The 5,890-nt window shown below is 38.2% G+C and overlaps 1 pseudogene; it reads right to left on the minus strand.

Annotated features, from left to right (window-relative positions):
* Window positions 1-2,842: 2,842 nt before the first annotated feature.
* On the minus strand, window positions 2,843-5,531 carry LOC120186578 (annotated as a pseudogene).
* Between the last annotated feature and the right edge of the window lie 359 nt (window positions 5,532-5,890).

Below are 5,890 nucleotides of genomic sequence, written 5' to 3' on the forward strand. Positions count from 1 at the left end.
ATGAAAATATACACACCATTTCATCACACCAAAATATAAATACACAAGAATGTTTAAATAATGTACCGACAAACAAAATTAATCCGATGGAAAAGGGTTGTTTCTAACGAAGTCCGGAACATTAGAGGCCTTCAACAAATTTTCCAAATACTCTCGTATGTTTCCGCCATTGACTCCATTTTTCCTTCATATATCAGTTTACGCAAATCAAATTATTTTGTTACATACATTTTTCAATATACAAATATAGATAACTACTCTTGTGGTAAAACGGTTTTCTTCAAAAGAATTTGAATGGCCACACCAAAATGTGTCGGCACATTTATACAACCTATAATATCATTTTCTACCTATAATATTTAATAAAAGTATCGACATTTATATTTTTCCTTGAATATCTATTTCTACCTGCAATCGGTCCCAAATGCTTCCTTACTCCAAAACCCCAAACAACACATAAAAAACCCTATCGCGATTACTGTAATAATTAAAAATTAGGGTTTCGACAACATACTTTTCGATTCGACTGCAGCAACAAACAAACAAACTTCGCTTTAGAAACGCCTTTTGAAATGCAGCAACAATTACTCTTCGATTTCAAAAACTCGTCCGTTCTATCTTTTTTCAGAGGATATTTATCTATGGCCTTTATATTTTCATCGGATATGTTATTTATATTTAATCTATACAAATACAAAAGTGTCGATACTTTTATGTCAGGTGTCGATACTTTCGAAAGGATAATTACCTATTTCTTTGAAAGTGTCGATAATTTATTACACGTACTTACGAAAGTATCGACACTTTCAATATATCCGGTATCATTTTACCGGTTTTATCATTTTGATACCGGTTTTATCATATTTTTACCTGTTATATCGTTGTGGATCGATATATTTTTTTAAAGTATCGACACATTATAGGCGCTATAACTGCTTCTCTTTTAAATTCACAAAGTGTCGATCCTTATATAACGTATCGACACTTTTAAATTTACCGGTTTTATCATTTTGTTACCGGTTTTATCATATTTTTACCTGGTATATCATTTTGGATCGATATATTTTTTAAAAGTATCGACACTTTTTAGGATTTATAACTGCTTTTAAAGTTATGTAATTTATGTTTCAATTTATTTAATAGTGTTTCATGTTTTCCACCTACAATATTAATTTAATAATTTAATTTACACAAAATTTTATTTGATTGTTTTGATATTTTATAAAATATTATTTAGAATTTAAATTTAACAATATTAACCAAATATAATAATAAATATGTTTTCAACAGTGAAATAAGTATGGACACTTTTATAAAATTGATATATACTTTTTTGAAAGTTATGTATTTATGTTTCAATTTTTTTTAATAGTGTTTCATGTTTTCCACCTACAATATTAATTTAATAATTTCATTTACACAAAAAATTATTTGATTGTTTTGATATTTTATAAAATATTATTTAGATTTTAAATTTAACAATATTAACTAAAGATAATAATAAATATATTTTCACAGTGAAATAAGTATGGACACTTTTATAAAAAGGATAGATAATTTACAATATAACAGGTAAAAATATGACAAAACCAGATTCATTATGACAAAACCGGTAAAATTTACTTGATATGTTAAAAGTATGAACACTTTTATAAAAAGGATAGATACTTACCGATAACCAAAGTTTACCGGTTACCAAATTTTTTAATAATTTTTCATATTTTCTACCTAAAACATTATTAGTTGTCAACATAATAGGTACCGCTAAACCGAATTTATTAAATACATTTTAATGTATCCGGTAATGTTGTATATTAGCCGTATATTAACCCGCCTTTCCTGAGACATTCCCCCATCGTCAACTTTATTAAAAGTATCCTAGGATTGATGTAAAGTAATTGTACGGGGACGGGTCACGGGTTCGGGTCAGATATTGGTCCCCCATCCTCATTCCGTTTAAAAAATTCGTATTCGTCTCTGTTTAAAAAAGTGTAAGGATTTAAATTAGGATCCCCATCGGGTAATTGGAGAAAACCGCGGGGAAACGGGTATTCTCGTTTAACATAAACGGTTATTTAAACGGATATCGGGTCGGGTATATATATTTAAATTAAATATATAAATATTATATATATATATATATATATATTTTTTTAATTTAATTTAAATTTATTAATATTATATATATATATATAAAATAATTATTTTTAATATTTATCGGGCCGGGTATCGGGCTGGATAATCGGGTAATCGGGGCAGGAATTACTAAACCGGTCCCCGTCCTCGTTTAACATAAACAGTTTTTCTCCGTCCCCATCCCGTTTAGCATAAACGGTTTTTCCTATCCTCGTTTAATTCGATTTTCAGTTTTCCCCGTCGGATTCGGGTTTTTTTGCCGTGCTTATAAATATTGTACCCCAGGGCCAAGAGGCCCAGACGCGCTTGTTGGAGTGTTATTTTAATTCATTTAAACGAGAAGGACGTTTTGCTCGTGGTTTTTCTTTTTGGAGCAAAACTTTCCCGGGTTCCTCATGCTTGGTTACCGAGAAAATTGAGCAACTAAAGACATGCATAATGCATTAAATCACTCCGAGCATATTTCACCAAGGCTCTAAACAGTAGTTGGTGTCCTGATAGCTTGGGCCTTGATTTTAGATAATCAAGTGCCACACAACATTATTTTATATTCCCCTAATTTTACGTATACAAATAGATTATTTTCTCTACCAAGCACTAATCAATGGTTTAATTCAATGATTCCTTCATGTATAAGCAATGAACCGAAACTTCAACTGACGAACATGGAAATGGGAGATGAAGAAAAACAGTAAAAATCCCAGAATTATTTTCTTTCGTTTTTGGAGTAAAATCTGAGAACCACGTAGAAAAACAGGCGGTAGAGAACCTCCCGTGCAAGCAAGATAAGAATATCATGCCAAAGGTTCTCCAAGTTAATTCCCATGGATGATATAACATCCTCTCCGTCATTGTGCATTGCAGGGTATCATTGTGTTTGATATGCAAGTCACTGACCTTCAGCTGCCCTAAAGGTCCAGGTGAGAGATCGGCCGGGTCTCCCGTGTAGCAGATTTCCTGGTCTTTGAACTCATTCACCAGCAAGGCCTCGAACGGGTATTTGATTGCCGATATGTAGTGGAGCCACCTCCAGTAAATGGGTATCTTGTTCCCTTTGAGGAAGAATCCATATGTGAGGAAGAAGAGAGCCGTGGTGGCGATCACGACAGCGTAGCCGGTGATGTAACTCGGGACGAGTGCGCTCAAGAGCATCACGTAAGCGTTGGTTGTTATCAGAGATGCATAAAGGATCAACCAGAAGTTTAAGAGGCTGCTGTTGAGGTGAAGCCAGTACTTGGTGATTGCAGCGAAAGTAAAGCCTTGGATGGCGAAAAGCGGGAGGTAGACGACATAGGATGAAGCTCGATACGCGTTGTGGGAGGTTTCTCTGATGAAGATGAACCTTTCTTGTATGAACGTCGGTACGGCGTCGTTTGAGGAGAAGAACACCAAGCAGATTGCGAAGATGTAGAAATTGAGAAGCCTGTTGATTGTTTTGAAATCATAGTGGTTCAAGTTTCTGAACAGTGAGGATAAGATGATTGCCATGACTGTCAATACTATCTCTATTGAAAGGAAGAGTTCTGGGGTTCGAACCACGATGAGAACGGTGCGCCACGAGAGGATTTCGACCTCTCGGAGCCATGGGTTGGCGAACTTGGGTCCATGATCTGGCTCATCCAGCACTTCTTCCATGTCGAACTCTTCGTATGAAGGTGCATACTGGTCTATCGATGGGCTAAAAACAACCGGGGTCTTGTGGTGAGAAGGAGGAGGTGTTCGGCTTTGTTGAGCCCCTGAAAGAAAACTCTTTGCACCAGAACTAGGCGTTTGACCGGGAGTTCGAAGCTGGAGTCCAGGATGGTGCACGGCTAGGTGTTCCGGTGACACCTCGGTACACCCAGACAGAGAAATCTTTGTAGAACTGAGAGGTTAAGCGTGGCTGATATGCACTACTCTGCATACTCAATTGAGTCTGGCCAAGGAACCGGGAAGATTTACGTTCCAGAGAGTAGTCGAAGTCCTCATCTTCATCCTCGTCTTCATCGTTGTAATCAAATCGGCCGTATTATGATCGAGAAGTTCCATTGGAAGTAGAGAAAGCATGGCTATGAAGGCTAATAGCATGCCTCGAGACAGGCGTTTTCACAAAAGAGCCTTTCGTATTTTCGGTGTTCTCGGAACCGGAGTCCTCGCAACTTGATCAGGCTTGATACCATCACGTTGGTATAACACAAGAGGGTCAAGTCCTATAGTTGATTCATCGTACTCCCTGATAACATCGAGGAGATATTCAGGCTGTTCTCGCCATCGGAACCGGCCTTCCGAACCCAGAAAGGTGAGCCGGCAGAGTGTTCGGGCTTCCCATATATATTAGTCTACCCCTGTAGCATTTCATGCATGTACATATAGCTTAATTCATCAGCTAACCATAAATTTTACACGATGAGGAGCTATTGATGCATTAAGTACTTTTGTACCTTGCTAAGACTGTTATACGGTCTAAGAGCAACTGAATTCTGTAGGAAGGTTGATGAATGGTCATGAGGACGATGCTACCACCACGAGCTTTGTCCTTCACCTTCTCCACCACACTGTAAGTGCTCGTCTCATCGAGTCGAGACCCGACATCGGTTCATTGAGGAACAACAATGATGGCTTATGAATGATGTCGATGCCGATCGACACCCTTCGCCTCTCTCCTCCGGACACACCTCTCCTTCCTTCATCACCAATGTACGTATGTGCCGCAGTCTGTATATAGACAGAACCATAAATACATAGTTTAATCTGTCGTTTTAAATTCCGTCATACTATCTGTAATTAAGGCTAAAGGACATACCTCTAAGCCGAGCTGTTTAAGCAACTCATTGACTCGATTTTTTCTTTTCCTCCCTGGAAATTGAGGGAGGCAGCCTTCAGCTGCAAACATGAAGGTTTCTTGAACCGTCAACATGGAGAACAACTGGTCATCTTGCATTACATATGACGAAATCATCTTCATGTAGCTCGTAGTCACCTGAACCAAAGCATAACTAAAGAGTGAGCCAAGTTACTTAGATAATATATGTATGTGTGTGTGTGTGTGCTGAACGGCTTTCCATTGATTCGAACAGACCCTTCGAGACTCCCACGAGTAATCCGACCAGCAAGGGCGTCGAGAAACGTGGATTTCCCAGCACCACTAGGCCCCATGATGGCCATGACTTCGCCCCTCACGGCCTGGCCCGATATATCATTCAGAAGATAAACATCCTTCTTCACCCATTCACCATCTTTCTTTTGCTTCTTGGTGACACTGTAAGACAAGTTACTGAACTCAAACCCCTGACAGGGAATCGTCTTCCTCGCAGCACAGGTGGCAAGCCGGTATTCTTTCCCGCTGCGGCAGTTTTGTCCATGTCTAGAAGAGTCTCGAGGCTTCTATTCGCCGCATATTTCCCCGCCTTCGCCATCGGAAAATCAGTCTAAGCAGGCCCTCAAGTTTTAAGAGCTGGGCGTGGAGTGACGTGTAGGGGTTATAAAGAAGATAGAAATGAAGTTGCAGACAAAAAGAGTGAGGTTGGAAAGTTCAGCCGGCCATGAGATATGTACTGAGAGATCGTGGACGAAGAAGACAAACGAAGAAATGACCGGTAAAACGAATTTCTCTCTGTTTTTTTCTCCTTTGGGTTTGTCGTTGATTTGCATTGACATCTCCGGAAAGCTGCTCAAGCTTTGTTCCATTTAGCACATGAGACAAATTGCGTACTTATAACGAATAATAAACGAATATTTTATAATTTTTAATAGTCGAAAGATTTAATAAAATTAA

Source organism: Hibiscus syriacus, unplaced genomic scaffold, assembly GCF_006381635.1.
Source record: "Hibiscus syriacus cultivar Baekdansim isolate YM2019G1 unplaced genomic scaffold, ASM638163v2 tig00113716_pilon, whole genome shotgun sequence".
Lineage (NCBI taxonomy): Eukaryota > Viridiplantae > Streptophyta > Magnoliopsida > Malvales > Malvaceae > Hibiscus > Hibiscus syriacus.